Source organism: Podarcis raffonei, chromosome 3 (assembly GCF_027172205.1).
Source record: "Podarcis raffonei isolate rPodRaf1 chromosome 3, rPodRaf1.pri, whole genome shotgun sequence".
Classification (NCBI taxonomy): Eukaryota; Metazoa; Chordata; class Lepidosauria; order Squamata; family Lacertidae; genus Podarcis; species Podarcis raffonei.
Genome location: NC_070604.1, coordinates 4557640 through 4582240, shown reverse-complemented (window position 1 = coordinate 4582240; position 24601 = coordinate 4557640). Strand labels below are relative to the sequence as shown.

Here is a 24601-nt window from a genome sequence, read left to right as displayed (position 1 = left end):
TTGGGACTGAATTCCTTGATGTTATTATTAATACTAAATTCCATTCCAGCAGTTTCATATTGGAGTGCCCCTTGGAAAGGATGGTTTACGCCTCTTTATGATTATTAATCACTTGCACCCACTAGCTGCAAATGGGCGACACTTTTCTTCTCCTCTCTCTCCTCCAGAAATCTGCACCTAATCAGTGCACCCAGTGAAGTGGGCTGTGGTCCACATAAGCTTATGCTGCAATAAATTGGTCAATCTTTAAGGCACCACAGGACTCCTGGTTACTTCTGCTGCAACACCTACCCCTCTGGAATTACAAATAGATCCTTGAGGACAATTACCATCTTCTAAAGTAATTATACTGCCACCTAACGTCTCTAAAAACCAACAAAAATTATCTGGAATGCAATGCCTCAATCAAGAGCCATACAATGATAATTTCTGATGCCCTCAGCACTGAGCACCCTTTCATGAGGGCTGGCTCCAATTAGAATCCAATTAAAAATCCACGCTTTTAATATGCAATTTACAAATGTACCAATTCATTCAATTAATAGCTTCAGCCCTTGCAGGTTCCTTTCCTTACTTGGGAAAGTTGAAAGGAAAGACTATGGAGAAGTAGAATGGCATACAAGCTGCTCCTGCTTGCCTCACAACTCAAAGAATCTTAGTTTATGACCAGTTTATAATTCTACCAAATGAGATTGTTTCCTTGTAAGCAACTTCAGTCAGACTTACATCAGTCAGCAGAGATTGCCATCAGTGGTTCTTTGCTCATTAACTTTGAACCTTCTGAGGAATCCAAATAATAATAAAAATACTGACCCCAAGAATTTTTTTTCTCATGCAGGAGGGGAGAGGAAGGAAACCACATGGTCTCAGTTATAGCAATGGCGGGGGGGGGGCTGAACAGAACTGAAAGGAGCATTTCCAAAATTCCACCACACTTTTCAATTTCTTCCTTTAAAAAATATATTGATGGATTTTTGAGAACAAGTATCACAGACAAATGGCAGTGCTGTTGCAAAGATTTAGGTACATCCAATAGTCATAACATGTCAGGAACAAAACATAACAAATAAAAAATAATTCTGAATGTGAATTTTTAAATTAAAAGTTGTATGTGCATTGTTTTGTCATTCATCAAATATGAAACCTCTCATGATTATCAAATACATCATGCCATTGCATTTCAGCTTTTGAATGCTATAAAATGCTAAATAATCATTTTATGTTAAAGATTAGATATAGTTAAAGATTAAATAGTATTGCATGCCAAGCACCAAGTGTTGTCAAATATCAAATAATATCTCATTATTTTTTCTATACACCCTTACTCCTCACTGTGGTTCTGATGAAAATTGTCCCCCCCGAAACTGCTATTTGCATTGTATTGCTGGAACTTCAGCTGGGGTGTGGTGTGGTGGAGAGTATTAAACTGTCCCTCCCTATCCCCTGTGGTCCCAGGGCTGCTCAATCCCTCCAGCTGCTATTTACAGTTTCTGGGGGGAAAAACAAGTTTGTTAACTGCATCCATACAATTACCATAATGTTCAGTTTGGCCTGAGTCTCAGGATTCCCTGCTCTATTACAGAGATAGTCCCTGCTTCTATGTTGCTGCTGTTGTTGTTTGCTGTTGTTTTACTTCCATGTAGGCTGTGCTCTAGCCCTCGGCATCAGTGGAGCACACAGCCACCCATCGTTTCTTTAAAAGAGACATCTTTAATCCACTGTAGCACCACCACCTCACTCCACCAGAGTGGATAATGTAGGTTGAAAAAATATGGAATTATTACCTTGTATGTATCTTGTCTTCACAGGCAAGAACTGCAGAAAGAATCTCTATATCCTTTTTGAATTTAGGAAAGATGCATTCGGCTTAGAAAGCAGTTTATGGAGCTGGAGGGCAAGGGGAAAACACTGGCGTCAGCAAATCCTGAGTTAAAAACTCAGTGGAAGAAGGTACCGTATTTTTTGCACCATAACACTCACTTTTTTCCTCCTAAAAAGTAAGGGGAAATGTCTGTGCGTGTTATGGAGGGAATGCCTACGGGTGGCATGCCTACGGATTTTCCTCCTCTAAAAACTACGTGCGTGTTATGGTCGGGTGCGTGTTATAGAGCGAAAAATACGGTACTTTGGATTCTGCTCAAAGGAATCTGGCTGAAATCAATATGTGGAGTTGAAAGGCTACCTCAGTCCCTTTGGCCGCCCACTAGGTGAACTTCCCTCTCTCAAATAGCCCCAATTCAAGTATTGCAAATCCTCCTTTAAGCTTGCGGAGCTGTCATTTGGGGTCAGCTGGGGTTTGTGGATGCTCAGGGCCGTCTGTACCCGGGGGTGCAAGGGGTGTGGGGCACCTGGGTGCCAAATTCTAGGGGGCGCCAAATGTATACCTACTGTATACCAGTCCCTCTCGATTGGCGGCAGTGAAAAGCAATGGCGCAAAAGTCCCTACCCGCTTCCTCTGTCACTCTCTTACTCCATAGTATCAAATATACCTGATTGATGAGTCAGGAAACAAAAGCAGTATTTCGTTGTCACAGGTGAGCAATTTCCCCTCTAAAAAAAGGCTCAACAACCTCCCCCAGAAAGCTCAATAAAAGTAGTTAATTTGGAAGTGGCTAAACTAAATTTGGGGGTGCTGGGCGCATCTTTGCACCCTGGCAGCGCATATGCTATATTCCCTGCTGCCAGGAATTACAGGCACTTCCAGTGGCAAATGACATATCTCTGCAACAGGAAAGTGGCCCCCCTGGAACTTCTGTCTGACTGCAAAGCTTTGGTCCATTTGGAAGCCTTCACAATCTCCAGCAAAAATAATAAGAGCCCTCTGTATCCTTGGGGAAAGGAGGGGCTGGCAAGGAAGGGTGGCTGCAGTAAATTGGGCTGCTTTCAGTTTTCTACTGAGCTGCAACCCATTTATTTGAGGCCACGCAGGATGTGCGAGCCCATCTCTGCTAAGCACCATATGCTAAGCCAGAAAGAATTAGGAGAAATAACATGAGCAACAAATTAAAATGGGGAATTGTAATAAAACAATCTTCTGCAACAAGGACTGTTCTTGCTTAGTGGATATTGGTAATTTTATTTTTATTTATTTTTATTTTTTTAATAATTTTTTTTATTACAAAGTAAATACATCAATACCAAACCATACATAAAGAATAATATAAAGAGAGAGAAAAGAAAGAAGAAAAAGAAAAAAATGCAAAGAAAAGTAGACAGTAAAAGAATAAAGAAAAGTATAATATTTCAATACAATAAACACTATTTTACAAAATATTAGTAATAATAGACTTCCATCACTCTCACAACACTTCTTTTCACATTTCATATTTTATCTATATTTCAGTATTATTTTCATCTTAATATATAGATATGTATGTATGTTTCTCCTTTTCTATTCACGAGGTCATTCTAGACACAGCCAATTTTTTACATTAGAACCTTGTCTTTCTAAATAATCATTCAAGCACTTCCATTCCTTCTTGACTGTATTCATTGGCTTTAGTCTTATCATATCTGTCAATTTGGCCAGTTCCAAATACTCACATAATTTACATAACCATTCCTCTTTGGTCGGTACCTGGTTACCCTTCCAGGACTTAGCCACCAGGATTCTCGCTGTTGATGTCGCATACAGAAAGAATTTAGTATTTTCTCAAGGAATATCACTATTCAATATTCCCAAAAGATATGTTTCTGGTCTTTTGCTATGTGAAGTTCTTAGTAACTTTTTTATTTCTTCATGGATCATGTCCCAGAACTTTCTGATCTCTGGACATGTCCACCACATATGGTAGAAGGTTCCAATCTGCTTTGTGCATCTCCAACACTTATTACTAAGTGATTTGTTCATTTTAGCCAATTTCTCTGGTGTTAAATACCACCTATGGTGCATTTTCAGACAGTTTTCTCTTATTAAATAACATGCTGTAAAATTTATATATTTTTTTGTCCACAGTTTTTCCCACTCTTTATATTCAGTTACATAACCTAAGTCCTGCTTCCATCTTACTATGGCCTTTCCCTTTTGGTAACTTTGGTAATTAGCAGGGCCTTGTAAGTTCAGGACACTCGTTTGCTTTGTGAGGCTCCTTTAGCAGTGGTACAATACAAGAGTATGTCAGTATAATCCTATAGGGTGGAACTTAATGTTGTGCTAATGCAATTGTTCCATCAGCACAAACATTTTTTGTTTGTCAGACGGAATAATATCCCCTCTCACCACTGTTCTGGGGGTTCCCCTCACCTTTCAGGGTGAATTTGGGGGAGGAAAGGAGAACCCCCATTGCATTGTGGGAGTCCTTACATTGGCTTCCACTAGCGCAGCAGGTGAGTCGAATCTGGCCCACAAAATAAAAATATGTGAACTTTCCTTCTAATATTCTATGGGCAAAAGTTTTCTTCTAACTTTTGTTTGTGAAATTGCGGATCATCTTGCCCTTCCTTTCTTCACCAAGGCAACCATTTTCAGATATTTGGTCATACAGATATGCCTATAAACCTAATTGATTGATTAAATAGTTAAAGGGTAGATTACGCATTAATGACAAATTCTTAAATTGGTTGACAGCCCTAATTCATACTATATATTTTTTATAATAAACCATGCCATAAAAATATATGTGCAGTAGTGGTGGCAGCCTGTGGATGATTTGCATTCAAGGATTGGCACTTTTGATACCAGTTGCCCATTGCATGCTCAGAAAGATTTGGCCACTGTGACACGCTGCATGGCATTATGCATAGTTTAAGAAGGCAGGCATTGCCTGTCCCTGCCGCAGCCACGGAAACAATTTAGCAATACTCCTTAGGCGACATAGAGATGATCTGAACACAGAATCGCTCTTCCTCGAGAGATAGGGTGGGATCTAACATAGCCTCCAGGATCCTTTTAATTCCAAGGCACAAAGAGTTTGATTGCCATTCAACCTAACAGCTGGCAGCGCAAAGAGCCAAGAAGGAATTTTGAGCCAAGGAGCAATATTTCTGCCCTCCTGGGAAGGAGTATGAGAGAGTTCATTGATACCCCCAGATTGGACATCCAATACACAACCCAGCCAGTTACACATGAGTCATCCTATTTATTTTCAGGGGAACAATGATGAAAACTGAATCCTCCATGCTATAATCTGGCAGGAACAGCATCTACTGCATAGGCACTATGGGAAACAACTAAGATAATACGCCTACATTTTCATACTCTTTTGGAAGCCTGTTTTGTCTTAGCTCTTATGTAAGTAGCAGGAGTGGGGGGGTCTTCCTAAAAGCTTATTTGGTAATAGCAGTATTAATAATAATTTGTGTAGCATTTTGGGGGCTCATCTACATTTCCATTTGATTTCTAGGCACAGGACTGAGAAGTTTTTATTTCGAAAGTGTTGCATGTCGAGGTCGCCCAAGCCACCCCCCAAAAATAAATCACAATTCACACAGAATTCCTGTTTAAGGTTTTTGGCATAATTTTGGCCACAACTTTATTAAAATACATAAATGTGAGTGGTTGCTTAGGCATCGGTTAGGACTATCTGTCCCCGCCCAGGGACAGAACTGACTTCCACAACCCTGCGAAAGCCAGTAGGGGAAAACATTTTGGGGAGAAAATGGAGCTGGGCACCGGACCCTCACCTCTCCCCAAATGCTCCCAGGGGCTTGCCCCACGCAAGGGATTCGGATGGCGAGCCCCTGGACTCCTTTAATGGAATTCCCTTGCAGCAACAGCATTGGGGGGCAGGCACAGCCAATCCTTACCCCTCCACCAACCAATTTTTTAACCAATGTCTAACCACAACCTTGCAAGTTGTGACGATTTGCTATGCAGTAGGCAAAAACCACATGGCACCAGCCAATCAGCCAAGTGGACAAAATTCCTACCAGCCCCCTGCCCCCAAAGCAGACAACCCCATGACAGGCATAGCAAGGTCAAACGCAAAAGCCCTAAATTAGGGAGAGTGAGCGGGTGATCCGGTGCACGAAGCAAAAGAGAATGCTCAATGCTGCGTGCTCAGTATATAAAACCTTGGTCCATCCCACAAATTGGCAACATCAAAATTTCCCCAGCAACCCAAAACAGCCCAATCACTGCCATGGCCATCTATACGATCCCACCCCGCAACACGTGCTCTCTATGAAGGAGAACACGCTCTATCAAAAATGTATAAATTACTTTTAGAATGGCATAGAAAAGATGAAGAAGTTAAGGCAGTGATGATACATTGGGCTAGAGACTTTGGATATAATATCCAACTTTCATCTTAGGAAAAGTTATGGGAAGAGGAAATAAAATTTACTGCTACGCAGTAGGCAAAAACCACTTGAAAGAAATGATCCATGAAAGAAAATTATATGGAAATGATGTATCGTTGGTATCTAACAGCGAGTAAAAATGCTAAAATGTACAAAACAAGTTCTAAAATGACTAGAGTAAATTTGTAATTTCTTTAAAAGACCACTGTACACAGTTAAAATCTTTTGGCAGGGATGTAAAGAAACTTGTAATGTGGAATTTTTTAATGGTAATTATGGTTATATAATAGATAGATAAGGTTGAAAGATGCAGTAAATTTAATCTTAAAGATGGAACCCATGGAAGGAAGGAAGGTCTAAGGGTTTGAAAGAACTCTATTTTAATGTTGGAAATCGTTTTGTTTTATATGTATAATTTTCCCCCAAAAACTCAATAAAAAAGTGAGAAATTTTTGTTTCATCTTTCCACTTCCCCAGGAAAACCCATGGAACAAACACCAATTGGGCTTTCTGCAAATTGACGTTTGATCTAATTTAGCAGCAAATGCAGGCAGGAGAAAGCAAAAGAGGCAATTGATGGCCCTGCTGTGCTGTGGGCAAAACACAGCTCTGGCCCCGGGGTGAGGCTCCGCCTGACGGCTCCTCCACACCTCCTTTTGTGCCAAGTTTCTTTTTTTTTTTTTATAATGATTTTTTATTACAGATTTTTATAACAACACAAACATATAACAAATACATAAACAAACAAAAAACAAAAGCAGAACAAAAAACATGTACCATTTCATATCTTAGTTTCTTATACCTTTCTTCCCCGACTTCCTCATGCCTCCCTTTTCTGTATTCCAAGTTCTTATCAATTACTCAGCAAATCTTCCCTTATTTTAATTAAAATTTAAACTAATCTTCCTTATTCTCCTTGTCTTAACCATTACTGATAGTAACCATTTACTTTCCAGTCCAACATCATTCTAACTTTCATTAATTTTGTAATATTTCTTTAAATAGTCCTTGAACTTTTTCCATTCTTCTTGCGCTGCTTCTCTTCCCTGGTTTCGGATTCTGCTCGTCATTTCTGCCAAGCCCATGTAGTCTATCACCTTCATCTGCCATTCTTCCAGTGTGGGTAAATCTTGCGTCTTCCAGTACTTCGCAATGAGTATTCTAGCTGCTGTTGTAGCATACATAAAGAAAGTTATATCTGTCTTTAACACCCCCTGGCCGACAATACCCAAGAGAAAGGCCTCTGGTTTCTTGGGGAAAGTATATTTAAATACCTTTTTAAGTTCATTATAGATCATTTCCCAGAATGCCTTAATCTTCGGGCACGTCCACCAAAGGTGAAAAAAAGTACCTTCCTTTTCTTTACATTTCCAACATTTGTTATCAGGCGAATGGTAAATCTTTGCAAGCTTGACTGGGGTTATGTACCACCTATATATCATTTTCATAATATTTTCTCTTAAAGCATTACATGCCGTAAATTTCATCCCGGTGGCTTTTGTGCCAAGTTTCTAGGCCCAGGTCCACACTTTAAAGCACTGTGTTTTCCCTGCAGAACCCAGCTCTTTATAGCTGAACCAGAGCAAACAGCAATCTTCGGAAAGCCTGAATTGCTGTTTGCTCTGAGTCAATGTTAAAGAGCAGGGTTTTTGTGGGGAGGGGAGCACCAAGGCAAAAGAAAAAGAAAATTGGATGTGGCACTTTAAAGTGTGGTTCTTTGCCTAGAAAGTGCAGGGTAAAAGTTAAGTGTGTTTTTATATAAAGTTAAGTGTGTTTTTTAATTAATTTTACATGAAAGTTATACACCATAAAGATATCATTTTCACACATAAAAAAAAGAACGTGGTTCTTTTGAACCTTGCAACCTCCTTCCTCCCTTCCATGGGTTCTAATTCTAAATTTTATTCCTGCATCTTTTACTGTAATCTATCTGTTATATAATCATTGTATCCAAAATCCAAAATGTTCCATTATAAGTGTCATAGTATTCCTGCCAATGGTTTGAACTGTTTACAGAGATCTCTCACATATGTTAAAAAGCTATTCTAGTCTTTTAAGAATACTTGGTCTTCCTGATTTCTGATCTTTCCAGTCAGTCTCGGCGTTTCTGCATATTCCATCAACTTGGTCTACCACTCTTCTCTGACCTTCTTCTTTCCATCTCTGGGCAAGAAGCATCCTTGCTGCTGCCATTGCATAGATAAGATGGCGGCGCGCATAGACGCTGCGGCTTAGTGCTCTCCCTTGAGCAACAACACAAGACAGATGTGGCAGGGGATTCAGCACATTACCAACTACAAACCTAACCTTGGTGCTGTCGACGGTGACCCTTTGCTGGCGGAGGAGCTTAACCTCTTCTTTGCTCGCTTCGAGAAGGAGCCACCTGAGACGCCGGTATTACAGCCACCAGCCCATAGGGGCCCCTCATTCACGGTAGAGGAGCATGAGGTGAGAAAGGTATTGAGGATGGTGAATCCGAGGAAGGCGGCTGGACCTGATGGCATCACTGGAAAGGTGTTGAAGGGCTGTGCGGATCAGCTGGCGAGGGTCTTTACTAAGATCTTCAACAAGTCCTTACACCAGTCTATTGTCCCACCCTGCCTGAAGTCGTCAACTATTGTCCCTCTGCCTAAAAAATCCACAATCAGTAGTTTGAACGACTACAGACCAGTTGCACTGACTCCAATCATCATGAAGTGTTTTGAGAAACTGATGCGCCGTCATATTATTTCCTGTCTTCCATCAACTTTTGACAACTACCAGTTTGCATACAGGGCAAATAGATCCACAGAGGACGCTATCACCACCACTCTCCATGCTGCTCTGTCCCATCTGGAGCAGCCGGGGAGTTATGTGAGGCTGCTGTTTGTGGACTTTAGCTCAGCTTTTAACACTATCCTCCCCCATAGACTGGTGTCCAAGCTAGAGGCGATTGGACTCTCCAACTCCACCTGTCTCTGGGTTTTGGATTTTTTGTCAGAACGTTCTCAGAGGGTTAGAGTAGGGTCACATATGTCCACAGCCCTTAGCCTTAACACCGGCTCACCACAGGGTTGTGTGTTGAGTCCCCTGCTCTATGCTCTCTATACGTATGACTGTATAGCCACCTATTCCAGCAACAAAATCATCAAGTTTGCTGATGACACTACGGTGGTAGGGCTCATTTCAGGAGGGGATGAGTCCGCCTATCGGGACGAGGTGGAGCGGCTCTGTGTTTGGTGTGGAGAGAACAATCTGGCTCTTAATACGGCTAAGACCAAGGAATTAGTGGTGGATTACAGGAAAAAAAAGGCGGACATTCAGCCCTTGCATATCAATGGGGAACGGGTGGAGAGGGTGGCGGAATTCAGGTTTTTGGGAGTAACTATCGATCAGGGCATGACTTGGAGCGCAAATACCACTGCTCTGGTGAAGAAGGCCCAGCAGAGAATTTATTTCCTCAGACTTTTAAAGAAGAACAATCTGAGTGAGAGACTGCTGGTGTCCTTCTACCGAGGCTCCATAGAGAGCATTCTTACATACTGTATTTGTGCTTGGTTCTCCAGTTGTACAGCTAGGGAGAGGAAGGTGCTCCAGAAGGTCATAACCACAGCACAAAGGATTATTGGTCAACCTCTCCCATCTTTGGAAGAATTGTACGGTTCCCGTTGTCTTAGGAAAGCAAACAACATCCTGCAGGATTCATCTCACCCGGGATACAGTCTGTTTGCACTACTGCCTTCTGGCAGGAGATATAGAAACATCAAGTCAAGGACAAATAGACTGAAAAACAGTTTTTACCCGAGAGCTGTGGCCCTTTTGAATGCTGTAACTCGATAGTGTGACCTGGGAGATTGATGGGTGTGGGTGTGGCTGGAATGTGGTTTGTTGGTTGTTGTTGTTGTTTTGCTTTTGTTGTTTTTAAGGGATGGCATCCAATTTCGTTGCACTTGTGCAATGTTGCACGTGTGTAATGACAATAAAGAATCTATCTATCTATCTATCTATCTATAAACAGACTTTTATTTTCTTTTGCCGGTTCCGCACCTATAATGCCTAACAAAAAAGCCTCTGGTTTTTTTAACAAAAGTTATCTTAAACATTTTTTTAACTCATTATATATCATTTCCCAGAAAGCTTTTACTACCCCACATGACCATCACGTATGATAAAACATACCCTCTTTTCTTTTACATTTCCAGCGCACATTTGAACTGGTTCTATACATTTTCACCATTTTTCTAGGTGTCAGATACCAACAATACATCATTTTCATATAATTTTCTTTCAACGAACAGCAGGCTGTAAACTTCAAATTCTCTTTCCATAACTTTTCCCAGAAAGAAAACTGTATATTATAACCAAAATCTCTTGCCCAGTGTATCATTACTGATTTAACTTCTTCATCTTTAGTAAACCATTCTAAAAGAAAATCATACATTTTTGAAAGTGATTTCACATTATTTCCCAACAGATCTTTTTCAAACCTTGACATCTCTGTACCAAATCTTTTCTTTTTGTCCAGTTTGAAGACATCATTTAATTGATGGTATTGTAACCAGTCTGTTAATAACTCTCTAATGTCTTCAAACTTTTTCAATTTTAATTGATCTTCCACTTCTGTTAACAGCTCTTTATAAATTCCTCAATCACCTCTCATACTTAATTTTTTAATAGATATTGCTTCTAATGGGGAGATTTTTTATATTTCTCCCATACCTCATGAATATATTTTCTTATCAAGTGGTTCAAGGATCCCTTATGTACTTTCATTTTTTCATACCATAAATATGCATGCCACCCAAACCTATTATCATGACTTTCTAGATCTAAAATATCTGTATTTTTTTAATGATATCCAGTCCCAAAGCCAGCATAGGCTGGACGCTTCATAATATAGTTTCAAATCTGGCAGGGAGAAGCCACCTCTTTCTTTAGAGTCTATCAGTAGTTTATATTTTATCCTTGGATTTCCCCCCACCAGATGAATTTAGATATTTTTCTTTGCCATTCTTTAAAGTGCCCTGCCCCACTGATCATGGGCATTGATTGAAACAGAAATAATATTCTTGGTAGCACATTCATTTTTATAGTCAATATTCTTCTCCAAAAAGACAAATTCATCTAAGTTTCTTTTTATTTCTCTCCACCTAGGTATATAGTTATCTTTGAAGATACTGAGCTTTTTGCTGTTAACCATACTCCTAAATGTTTAACCTTCTTTTCTATCGATATTTCTCTCATCTCTTGTAACAATTCTTTAAATGGATCTGTCATATTTTTCACCAATATTTTTGTTTTTGTTTTATTAAGCTTAAAACTGGCTATTTGTCCAAGCTCCTGAATTTTGTCCAGCATCCTTGATTCGTTGACCAAGGGTTCTTCAATTGCTGTCACAAGGTCGACTGCAAACACATTCAGTTTATATGCTTTACAGTTTATATGTTCTATTCCAAATACTTTTATTTATTTATTTATTTATTTATGAAGAATAATATTATTCTACTGAAGTTCCTCTGGGTGTCCCCCTAGCTCCCTTTTCCAAGTAAAATTCCAATATCAATTCCCTGTTGTTACACCTCCTGGCCAATAGATGTCCTTCACAACCTGTCTTCCCCCTCTCTCAATGCATCTCTCTCTTAAATTCTCTTTATTTGTCTCTTCCTGTTTTGTCTGGTCCCTATGTTTTCCAGCCAGTAAAGTAAATTATCTAAACAATTAGATTTTTGTAAAAATAGCTGGCGGACTTTGCCTTTCTATTTATTTGTTTCACTAAAGACAGAGGGATTGGGGGAGGGGTAAAAGGGAAGGAGTAACTTTCTATTCTGCCGCTTCAATGTATCTAATACAAAATGGAGAGATGAAATAAAAAAATCACAAACTGCTGCAGAAATTTAAGATTGAGAAAATAAGAAACCGAGAGAAATCAAAATTTGACAAATTTCCTTCATCCTTAGTTGACCTAACCCTAACCCTAATTGTAACCAAAACCCTTACCCTAACCACAACCCTGACTTCAAACTTAACCCCAACTCTAAATCTAGCCCAAAACCTAACCCTAACCCTAACCCTAACCCTAACCCAAACCCCAACCATAACCATAACACTAAACTCAAGCCTAAGCCTAAGCCTAAACCTAACCTCAACCTTAACCCTAAACTTAACCGCAAGCCTAAGACTAAGACTAACCCCAATGCTAAACCAAACCCTAACCCTAACCCTAACCCTAACCCTAACCCTAACCCCAACCCTAACAGCATCCCTAAACTCAACTGTAAGCCTAAGCCTAACCATAACACTGACTTCAAACTTAACCCCAACAATAAATCTCACCTCAACCCTAACCCCAACCCTAACCGTAACCCTAAAATCAACCCTAAGCCTAAGCCTAAACATAAGTCTAATGATAACCCTAACGCTAATGTCAATGCCAACCCTAACCCTAACCTCAGCCCTAACCCAAACCGTAACCTCGATCATAGCCTTGACCCTAACCCCAACCCTAAGCTGAGCTCTAACCTAACCCTAACCCTAACCCTAACCCTAACCCTAACCCTAACCCTGACCCTGACCCTGACCATGACCATGACCATGACCCTAACACTAACCCCAACCCTAACGCTAAGCTCAGATATAAACCTAAACCTAACCTTAAACCTAACACTAACCCTAAACTAAACTAAACGCCAACCCTAACCTCACCCTCAAACTCAAACTCAACCTCGACATCAACCTCAAGCCAAACCCAAACCCAAACTTAACCCCAACCCTAACCCTGATGATAGCATCGACCCTAACCCCAACCCTAAGCTCAGCTCTAACCGTAACCCTAACCTCAACTCAAACCCAAACCTGGACCCAAACCCAAACCCTAAGCTCAACCCTAACCCTAAACTTAACCCAAACCTCAACGCAAACCGAAAGCTGAACCCTAACCCTGACCCAAACGCTAAACCTAACCTAACCTAACCCCAACCCTAAGCTCCGCTCTAACCGTAACCCTAACATCAACCCAAACCCAAACCCTAACCTACCCTAAGCCTAACCCTAACTCAACCCTAACCCTAACCCTAGCCCTAGCCCTAACCCTAACCCTAACCCTACCCATAACCTTGACCATGACCATGACCTCAACCCAAGCCCTAAGCTCAGCTCTAACCCTCACCCTAAGCCTAAGCTCAACTCTAACGCTAACCCTAACACTAAGCTCAATGCTAACCCTAACCTAACCTAACAACAACCCTAAACCTTATCATAACTTCAACCCTAACCCTAACCCCAAACTCAAAGCTGAACCCTAACCCTAGTGCTAGCCAAAGCCCTAACCCTAACCCTAAACTTAACCCTAACTACACCCACATCCCAAACCCAAAGCTGAACCCTAACCCTAACCCTAACCCTAACCCTAACCTCAACCCTAACCCTAACCCTAACCCTAACCCTAACCCTAACCCTAACCCTAACCCAACTGTAACCCTTACCATAAACGAACCGTAACCCTAACTCTACCCCTACCCCTAACACTAACCAAATCACAAACCCAAACACAAAGCAAAGCCTACCCCTAACGTATAGGGTTAGGGTTGGGATTAGGGTTAGGGTTAGGGTTAGGGTTAGGGTTGGGGTTGGGGTTAGGGTTAGGGTTAGGGTTAGGATTGAGGTTAGGGTTAGGTTTGAGGAAAGGGTTATGGTTAGGGATAGGGTTGAGGTTAGGGGTAGTGGTACGAGTTGGGGTAGGAGTAGTTTAGAGTTTGAGGTTTAGGTTACGGTTAGGGTTGAAGTTAGGGGTAGGGGTTAGGGTTAAGGTTAGGGGTTGGGGTAAGGGTAGGGGTCGGGAAAAGGTTGGGTTAGGGTTAAGGTTAGGGTTTTGGTTAGGGTTGGGGTTGGGGTTAGGGTTATGGTTATGGTTAGGGGTAGGTTTGAGGTTGAGGTAAGGGTTATGGTTGGGGTTATAGTTAGGGTTGAGGTTAGGGTTCGGGTTATAAATAGGGTTAGGGTTAGGTTTGAGGTTAGGGTTAGGGTTAGGGTTAGGGTTAGGGTTGGGATAGGATTAGGGGTAGGGGAAGGGGAAGAGGTAGGGTTAAGATTAGGGTTAGGGTTAGAGTTGAGGATATGGTTAGGGTTATGTTTGAGGAATGGATTTCGGTTAGGTTTGAGGTTGAGGTTAGGGTTTGGGTTCGGTTTAGGGTTAGGGTTTGGGTTAGGATTGAGGTTAGGGGTAGGGGTAGGGGTAGGGGCAGGTTTGAGGTTGAGGTTACGGTTAGGGTTAAGGTCGAGGTTAGGCTTAGTGTTGGGTTAGGTTGAGGTTTAGGTTACGGTTAGGGTTGAGGTTAGGGTTAGGGTTAGGGTTGAGGAAAGGGTTAGGGTTACGTTTGAGGTTAGGGGTAGGGGTAAGGTTGAGGTTACGGTTAGGGTTGAGGTTAGTGTTAGTGTTAGAGTTACGTATAGGGTTAGGGTTGCGGTTAGGTCAGGTTTGAGGCTGAGGTTAGGGTTACATTTAGGGTTAGGATTGAGGGTATGGTTAGGGTTAGGGTTATATATAGGGTTAGGGCTAGGTTTGCAGTTAGCTTTAGGGTTGAGGTTACGGGTAGCGTTATGGTTCGGGTTAGGGATATGGCTGAGGATATGGTTATGGTTAGGGTTGATGTTAGGGTTACGGTTAGGGTTATTGTTAGGGTTGTGTTAGGATTAGGGGTACGAGTAGGTGTAGGGTTAAGCTTAGGGTTAGGGTTAGGGTTAGGATTACGTATAGGGTTAGGGTTAGGTTTGAGGTTAGGTTTAGAGTTGAGGTTAGTGGGAGCATTATGGCTTGGGTAAGGGATATGGTTGAGGATAGGGTTATGGTTAGCGTTAAGGTTAGGGTTAGGGTTAGGCTTAGGGTTGAGGAAAGGGTTAGGGCTAGGGTTAGGGTTGAGGTTAGGGGTAGGGGCAGGTTTGAGGTTGAGGTTAGGGTTAGGGTCGAGGTTAGGATTAGGGTTAGGGTTACGGTTACGGTTGAGGTTAGGGTTAGGGTTATGGTTAAGGTTAGGGGTAGGGGTGGGGGTAGGTTTGAGATTGAGGTTACGGTTAGGGTTGAGGTTAGTGTTAGGGTTATGTATAGGGTTAGGGTTGAGGTTAGGTTTAGGGTTAGGGGTAGGATTAGGGGTAGGGTCAGGTTTGAGGCTGAGGTTAGGGTTAGGCTTAGGGTTGAGGAAAGGGTTAGGGCTAGGGTTAGGGTTGAGGTTAGGAGTAGGGGCAGGTTTGAGGTTGAGGTTAGGGTTAGGGTTAGCGTCGAAGTTAGGGTTACGGTTACGGTTGAGGTTAGGGCTATGGTTAAGGTTAGGGGTAGGGTTGGGGGTAGGTTTGAGATTGAGGTTACGGTTAGGGTTGAGGTTAGTGTTAGGATTACATATAGGGTTAGGGTTGAGGTTAGGTTTAGGTTTAGGGTTAGGGTAGGGTTGAGGTTCGGGGTTGGGGTAGGGGCAGGTTTGAGGTTGAGGTTACGGTTAGACTTAGGGTTAGGGTTACTGTCAGAGGCTCAGGAGCAGAAGAGCAGGGGAGAGAGCAAATAGAGAGCGGAGGAGAGGAATCAGAGGGGAGCGTAGGGGAATATGACAGTGACCCGAGAGATTCCATGAGCTTCTCCAGCGAATCAGAAGATTCCCAGGAGGGGGCGCCTATGGTAAGGGCGAGGGGGGTCCCAGGGGGGACGCTCCATAAACAAGGGACCAGAGGGGACTCCCAAGGGAGTACCGGAGGATCAGGACCAGTTCCCCCACCAGAGCACAGTGGGGGGGAAGAGTCACATGAGTCAGGACCAGCTTCTCCTCCAGCGGGGAGAGAAGATGAGTCAGGGGTAACCACGCCCCCATCGGGAAGTGGGGAAACGGAGGGAAGGCCAGGTCCAGCTAGCCTCCCCGAAAGAGGGAGCAGTGACACAAGTGTAACGGTCAGAAGGAAAATGGGAGGCTGCGCACGCGCGCCAAGTTCAAATGTGGAGGAGCGTGGGACAGCAGAAAACCCGGATTGGGAGCCAGGTCCTAAAGCCCAAAGGAGGGGGGGAGAAGAGTCAGGGGACTCAGCGTCAGAGGAATCTAGGAGGGCTGAGACTCCGACTAGCAGGAGGACCCAGAGAAAGAAGGAACAGAGGAAGAGGTGGAGTAAGGCTAGAGTCTTAAGCTGGTGTCAGGGGGGAGGAGATTCAGATGGGACTTCTACGGTCTAAGGCATAGACGTAGCGTTGCGCGCTGCGCGTCTGGAAATGAAACTGAACTTCAATAAAGACTTTTTTACTTGAGGAAGAGGCAGCGTTGGTCTTGTGTGAGCTGGGACCTTGGGCAGCGCTGACAGTTACGTATAGGGTTAGGGTTAGGTTTGAGGTTAGGTTTAGGGTTGAGTTTAGGGGTAGCGTTATGGTTTGGGTTAGGGATATGGTTGAGGATCGGGTTATGGTTAGGGTTGATGATAGTGTTAGGATTAGGTATATTGTTATGGTTGGGTTAGAATTAGGGTTAGGAGTAGGGGTAGGATTAAGCTTAGGGTTAGGGTTAGGATTGGGGTTAGGGTTGAGGAAAGGGTTAGGGTTAGAGTTAGGGTTAGGGTTTGGGTTGAATTTAGAGGTAGGGGTAGGGGCAGGTTTGAGGTTGAGGTTACGGTTAGGGTTGACGTTAGGGTTAGGGTTACGGTTGAGGTTAGGGTTGGGGTTAGGGGTGGGGGTAGGTTTGAGGTTGAGGTTACGGTTAGGGTTGAGGTTAGGGTTAGGGTTACGTATAGGGTTAGGATTGAGGTTAGGTTTAGGGTTAGGGTTAGGGGTAGGGTTGAGGTTTGGGGTAGGGGTAGGTTTGAGGTTGAGGTTAGGGTTAGGGTTAGGGTCGAGATTAGGTTTACAGTTGAGGTTAGGGTTAGGGTTGAGGTTGGGGTAGGGGAAGGGGTAGGGGTCGGTTTGAGGTTGAGATTACGGTTAGGGTTAGGTTTGAGGTTAGGGTTGGGGAAAGGGTTAGGGTTAGAGTTAGGGTTTGGGTTGAATTTAGAGGTAGGGGTAGGGGCAGGTTTGAGGTTGAGGTTACAGTTAGGGTCGACGTTAGGGTTAGGGTTACGGTTGAGGTTAGTGTTGGGGTTAGGGTTGAGGTTAGGGTTAGGGTTACGTATAGGGTTAGGATTGAGGTTAGGTTTAGGGGTAGGGGTAGGGGTAGGGTTGAGGTTTGGGGTAGGTTTGAGGTTGAGGTTAGGGTTAGGGTCGAGATTAGGTTTACAGTTGAGGTTAGGGTTAGGGTTGAGGTTGGGGTAGGGGAAGGGATAGGGGTCGGTTTGAGGTTGAGATTACGGTTAGGGTTAGGTTTGAGGTTAGTTTTAGGGTTACGTATAGGGTTCGGGTTCGGGTTCGCTTTTGCGTTCAGTTAGGGTTAGGGTTAGGGTCAGGACAAAGTTATTGTTGGGTTAGGGTTGTGGTTAGGGTTAGGGTTAGGGTAATGGTTGAGCATTGGGTTGTGGTTAGTGTTGAGATTAGGTTTAGCGTTAGTGTTGATTTATGGTTAGTGTTTGGTTAGGGTTAGGGTTAAAGTAGAGGATAGGATTAGCATAGGTAGTAGAGGATATGGTTAGGGTTGAGGATAGGGTTTGGGTTAGGGTAAGGTTAGGTTTAGGGTTGTGGTTTAGGTTGGATTAGGGAAAGGGTTAGGGTTGAGGATAGGGTTAGGGATAGGGATGAGGATAGGGTTGTGGTTAGGGGTTTGGTGGTAGGGGGTAGGGTTAGGATTAGGGTTGAGGTTAGGGTTACGGTTATGGTTACGTACAGGGTTGGGGTTGAGGTTGGGTTCAGAGTTGAGGTTAGGGGTAGGGGTAGGGTTAGGATTACATTTGGTTTGGGGTTTTGGTTTTGGTTAGCTTTAGGGGTTGGGATAAAGGTAGGGGTTTGGTTTGGTTTGGGGTTGCGGTTAGGGTTGCCGTTAGGGTTGAGGTTAGAGTTAGGGTTAGGGTTGAGTTTCAGGGTTAGGGTTGAGGTTAGGGTTATGGTTACCTCTACCCCTACCCCTACCCCTAACCCATACTCAAACTCAAACCCAAACTCAAACCCAAACCAAAAGCTATCGCTATCACTAATGCTAAAACGCTAACCGTAACAGTAAACGTAACAGCAAGCGTAACCCGAACCCTAAACCTAATCCTAACACTAACCCAAAACCTAACCATAGCCATAACTTTCAACCTCTACACTAACCTTAACCCTAAACAAAACCCTAACCTCAACCCTAAACCTAATCCTAAACCCAACCCTAACCATAACCATAACCTTACCCTAACCCTAACCCTGACCCTAAACAAAGCCCTAACCTCAACCCTAACCCTGACCCTAACCCTAACCCTAACCCTAACCCTAACCCTAACCCTAACCTTACCCTTACCCTAACGCTAACCCTAACCCTGACCCTAAACAAAGCCCTAACCTCAACCCTAACCCTGACCCTAACCCCAACCCTAACCTCAACAATAACCTTAACCCTAACCCTAAACCTAACCCGAACCCTAAACAAAACCCTAACCTCAACCCTAACCCTAACCCTAACTTTAACCCTAACCCTAACTTAAACCCTAACCTTAACCCTAACCCTAACCCTAACCCTAACTTTAACCCTAACTTTAACCCTAACTTTAACCCTAACCCTAACTTAAACCCTAACATTAACCCTAACCCTAACCCCAACCTTAACCTTAACCTTAACCTTAACCTTAACCTTAACCTTAACCCTAACCCTAACCCTAACCCCTACTCCTACCCCTACCCCTAACTCTACCCCAACCCCTACCCCTGAAACTAATCCAAACCAAAACCCAAATCGAAACTCAAATCCAAACCCAAACCCAAACCTAACCCTAACCCTAACCCCAACCCCAACCCTAATCCTAACACTAACCCTAAACCTAACCATAGCCATAGCCATAACCTTCAACCTCTACACTAACCCTAACCCTAACCCTAACCCTCAACAAAACCCTAACCTCAACCCTAACCCTAACCCTAACCCTGACCCTAACCCCAACCCCAACCCCAACCCCAACCCCAACCTCAACCCTAACCCTAACCCTAACCCTAACCCTAACCCTAACCCTAACCTCAACCTCAACCCTGACCTTAACCCTTAACAAACCCCTAACCTCAACAATAAACAGAAGCCTAACCCTAACCCTAACTTAAACCCTAACACTAACGCTAACCCTAACCTCAACCCTAACCCTAACCTCAACCCTAACCATAGACATAACCTTGAACCTCTACACTAACCTTAACCCTAAACAACGGTAAACCTAACCCTCACCCTAACCGAAACCTAAACCCTAACCTCAACCCTAACCTCAACCCTAACCTTAACCTTATCTCTAACCCTAACCCTAACCCTAGCCTAAACCCAACCCCTAACTTCAACCCTAACTCTAACCCTAACCCTAACCTAAACCCTAACCCTAACCTTCACCCTAACCCTAACCCAAAACTAACCCTAAGCTCAACCTTAACCTTAATCTTAACCTTATCCTTAAACTTAACCCTAACCCTAACCCTTACCCCAACCCTAACCTTAAACCTAAACTCAACCCTAACCCCAAACCCCAAACCCAATCCCAATCCCAACCCCAACTCTAAAACAAACCTCAACCCTAACCCTAATCTTCACCCTAACCCTAATCTTCACCCTAACCCTAATCTTCACCCTAACCCTAACCAAAAACTAACCCTAAGTTCAACCTTAACCTTAACCTTATCCATAAACTTAACCCTAACCCTAACCCCAACCATAACCCTAACTTTAACCCTAAACTCAACCCTAACCCCAAACCCAATCCCAACCCCAACTCTAAAACAAACCTCAACCCTAACCCCAACCCTAACCCTATTCCCTAACCTTATCCCTAACCCTAACCCTAACCCTAACCCTAACCCTAACCTCAACCCTAACCCCAAACCCAAACCCAAACCCAACTCTAACACAAACCTCAACCCTAACCCCAACCCTATTCCCTAACCTTATCCCTAACCCTAACCTTAACCTTAACCTTAACCCTAACTCTAACCCTAACCCTAACCTCAACCCTAACCCTATTCCCTAACCTTATCCCTAACCCTAACCCTAACCTTAACCTTAACCTTAACCCTAACCCTAACCCTAACCTTAACCCTAACCCTAACCCTAACCCTAACCCTAACCTCAACCCTAACCCCAAACCCAACCCCAACTCTAACACAAACCTCAACCCTAATCCCAACCCTAACCTTATCCCCAACCCCAACCCTAACCTCAACCCTAACCCCAAACCCAACCCCAACTCTAACACAAACCTCAACCCTAACCCCAACCCTAACCCTATTCCCTAACCTTATCCCTAACCCTAATCTTAATCTTAATCTTAACCTTAACCTTAACCTTAACCCTAACCCTAACCCTAACCCTAACCTTAACCTTAACCTTAACCTTAACCTTAACCTTAACCCTAACCCTAACCCTAACCTTAACTCTAACCCTAACCCTAACCCTAACCCTAACCCTAACCCTAACCCTAACCCTAACCTCAACCCTAACCCTAACCCTAACTCTAACTCTAACTCTAACTCTAACTCTAACTCTAACCCTAACCCTAACTCTAACTCTAACTCTAACTCTGACCCTGACCCTAACCCCAACCCCAACCCCAACCCCAACCCAAAGCTCAACCTGAACCCAAACTGTTGGAATGCTTAATTTATCCTTTTCATAGCTCCTCCTCATTTGGCCTGTATTTCTCTTTGCCTGAAACTATCTCCCTCACTATGCTTACCTGTAAATGAATGTTGGCAGCTTCCTTTTCTTATTTTGTCTCGCTTTAGTCTTGGTCTTTTCTGTAAAATTGTATTGTTTATTTGCAGACTGATATTTTCTTAGCTTTTTTATGCTGCTGAGTGTTCATATATGGGTTGCCTGGAGTAGGGTTTAAAAAGAGGTTGTACTTTTGCTACTTCTGAATGTGTGACTTACCTGTTGGTTTGTATTTTTGTAAATTTTTGTATTTTTTTATACTTTCCATCTTCTTTAAAACAATAAAACACACAGGAAACCACACATAAAACAAAGCCATCTGTTACTGCAATCCTAACCATAGACATAAGTCCCATTGAACTCAATCCAGTTTGTCCTGCAGATAGGGCTGCAGCCTTGCTATCTTGATTTTACAATTTGATATAAACTTGTCGTCTTGTCTTATTGCCCTTGCTCAAGTCTCAGGGAAGGACAATTTGGGACCCTGCTGATATTTTCCTCTTTGAGTTCTGGGTTGTATGGATTCCTAAAGACATATTAAATGTTTTACAGACATTCTAAGGCCACTTATACAAGTCATTTTTGTAATGCAACGTATCATTCCATAAATGTGTATTTTATACAGAAAATGGTCATTTGTGTGTGCATTTGCTGAAACATAATGCTCCAGTTAACCTATGTTTTAAATGTTTGCAGTAGACATTATTTTATGTTTGGCTGCTTTAAACTGTTGTTTTATGTTTGGCAGCAAAAGAGTTTCACTATGCAGCTCTGATGAAGCCAGTAGGCAACCAAAGAGATCACATCTTTCCAGGTTGAAAGAACAATGAAGAATGCTAAATTCCATCGGTGGTAATGATGATGATGATGATGATTTGTACAGAAGGAAGTGGATGAAGGCTGCAATCATAATCCTATTTACATGGGAATAAGACCCACTGAATTCAAGGGAACTTACTTCTAAGTTGATATGGTTAGGATTCTAGCCTTACTGCCTGTAGGCCAGGGGTCAGCAAACTTTTTCAGCAGGGGGCCTGTCCACTGTCCCTCAGACCTTGTGGGGGGCTGGACTATATTTTGGAAAAAAATAATGAACAAATTCCTATGCCCCACAAATAACCCAGAGATGCATTTTAAATAAAAGCACACATTCTACTCATGTAAAAACATGCTGATTCCTGGACTGTAGGCTGTCTCTAGCAACATATATGCAGACAAACAGCATTTCAGAAATAAAGAAAATGAATGAGACCCCTGTTGAGACAGCAACAATTATGCATTCAGGAATATGTAGATAATGTGAATTGCAAAGCAATTTTTGCATCGTATGTGTATTTATTTATCTTATATGGTAGAAAACTAAGATGAAGAGCGTTCATAGGAAGAGCCTATGCCAGATGGAGGTCCAAGAGGTGGATGGAAGAAAATCCACTTGAAAGTCCATTTTCAATGGATTACTCTAACATCCCTAATTGAAGACTAATGTTCTAGTTACAGGTAGGTGTTGGTCTGCCGTAGTCAAAAGAAAATAAAAAAAATCCTTCCAGTAGCACCTTTGTTGTTGTTGTTGTTTAGTTGTTTAGTCGTGTCCGACTCTTCGTGACCCCCTGGACCAGAGTATGCCAGGCACTCCTGTCTTCCACCGCCTCCCACAGTTTGATCAGACTCATGTTTGTAGCTTTGAGAACACTGTCCAACCATCTCGCCCTCTGTCGTCCCCTTCTCCTTGTGCCCTCCATCTTTCCCAACATCGGGGTCTTTTCCAGGGAGTCTTCTCTTCTCATGAGGTGGCCAAAGTATTGGAGTCTCAGCTTCACGATCTGTCCTTCCAGTGAGCACTCAGGCCTGATTTCCTTCAGAATGGATAGGTTTGATCTTCTTGCAGTCCATGGGACTCTTAAGAGTCTCCTCCAGCACCATAATTCAAAAGCATCAATTATTCGGTGATCAGCCTTCTTTATGGTCCAGCTCTTACTTCCATACATCACTACTGGGAAAACCATGGCTTTAACTATACGGACCTTTGTTGGCAAGGTGATGTCTCTGCTTCTTAAGACACTGTCTAGGGGGTGCTGTCTAGCGGGGTGGTAGCCAGAGGAAAAAGTTGGCAGAGCAATGAATGCAAATTGTACTTTTGTACAGTAGGCAAATTTCCGCACAGATTCACCCCTGCCTGCCACCAACACTCCAGCCTCCACCCAGACAAGCAGGAGGGTTTGCAACATGTCATTGATGCAATAATAGTGCCTTAGTGGTGGATTTATACTGTACTGTCTCACTTCCATACATCACTACTGGGAAAACCATAGCTTTAACTATACAGACCTTTGTTGGCAAGGTGATGTCTCTACATTTTAAGATGCTGTCTAGGTTTGTCATTGTTTTTCTCCCAAGAAGCAGGCATCTTTTAATTTCGTGTAGAGACCAACTGAGTTTGTTAACCCTAACCTAACAAACTTAGTTGGTCTCTAAGGTGCTACTGGAAGGAATTTTTTTTTATTCTGAAGACTAATGGACAGTGTTTTTTCTGGGGGTACTCAATGGTATACAGCACCAGCACCTCCCCCCCCCCAATGTTAAAAGTGTGGCAATTACTATAACAACTTAATGGTAAGTACCGGCACCTTTTTTTAAAAAAAAGAAAAAAAGCACTGCTAACAGAAATGTGCCTTAATCCAAAGCTGGAAACTTCACTTATTGTAGAACAGCCCAACACTCAAACGTGCAAGATATTCTCATACAACAAAAGCACCCAGCAGCCGATCTGTGTGAAGCAAAGAGAACAGAAACTGACCAAGACTCAAAACTGAGGTAACCTGCAGTGTGGAGACACTAATGGCCAACTTAAATGAATGCACCAAATCCATTGCCTTGGGGAATCTCTTGACTGTTTGATGTGACCTACTGGGCTCTTCTACTCCCTTCTGCGAGCTTCTCTAGCCTTTAGTAGCATGAGGGCTTTGGCTTACCGCTCCGAGCCTTAAATTCCCTGAGAGAGCCATTAGAATCTGGGCCTCTAAGCAAAAAGTCAAAGTCCATGCAAAGCTGGCACGTGGCCTAGGCGTGGCTTGGTTCCTTTGATCCTTCCAGCCTTTTGCATATACATTCTGGTGGGGAAGGGGAGTTTGCTTGAGGGGTGAGAGGGGAGATGAAAAGTGCCTAAAATGAGCATTGCTGCAGTGCACCACAGAGACCAGCTTGCCAGATTGTGAAGAGAATGAAAAGTGTCCTAAACAGAGGGACCAAAAGGCCCACAGCTGCTCAAATTTCAGTGCAAACGTTTCCCAAGGCTTTTTGTTAGGGGTTAAAAAACTGGAGGAAGCATTTGAAAGCCCTGCGTGCAGTTGAGAGGTGGAGTGGATCATACAGTTAACTTCAGATTTTTATACTGATTCTCTGCTAGGGAAGAACTTTATATAGCAGTGACATGCAACTCGTATCACACAGTCAAGTCCTCTCTCTATAAAAGATGTTTAAATGTGACATCTTATAATATTTTCATATTAAGTAACTACAGAGAATATTTTGGCAAGAGTGCTTAATCTCAAATGTTCAATTTTAATCAGCTTGAACTATGGTCTGTCTTTCTCTGAACTGAAAACCACCAATCAATTCTGCTT

The 24601-nt window shown here is 42.9% G+C and overlaps 1 long non-coding RNA gene across 1 annotated transcript; it reads left to right on the top strand.

Annotated features, from left to right (window-relative positions):
- The first annotated feature begins 1832 nt into the window (after nt 1-1832).
- Nucleotides 1833-23785, top strand: LOC128409882 (uncharacterized). The gene is made up of 3 exons (XR_008329333.1): nt 1833-1950; nt 22337-22478; nt 23685-23785. It is a non-coding gene; the product is annotated as an uncharacterized LOC128409882 (long non-coding RNA).
- The last annotated feature ends 816 nt before the right edge of the window (nt 23786-24601 follow it).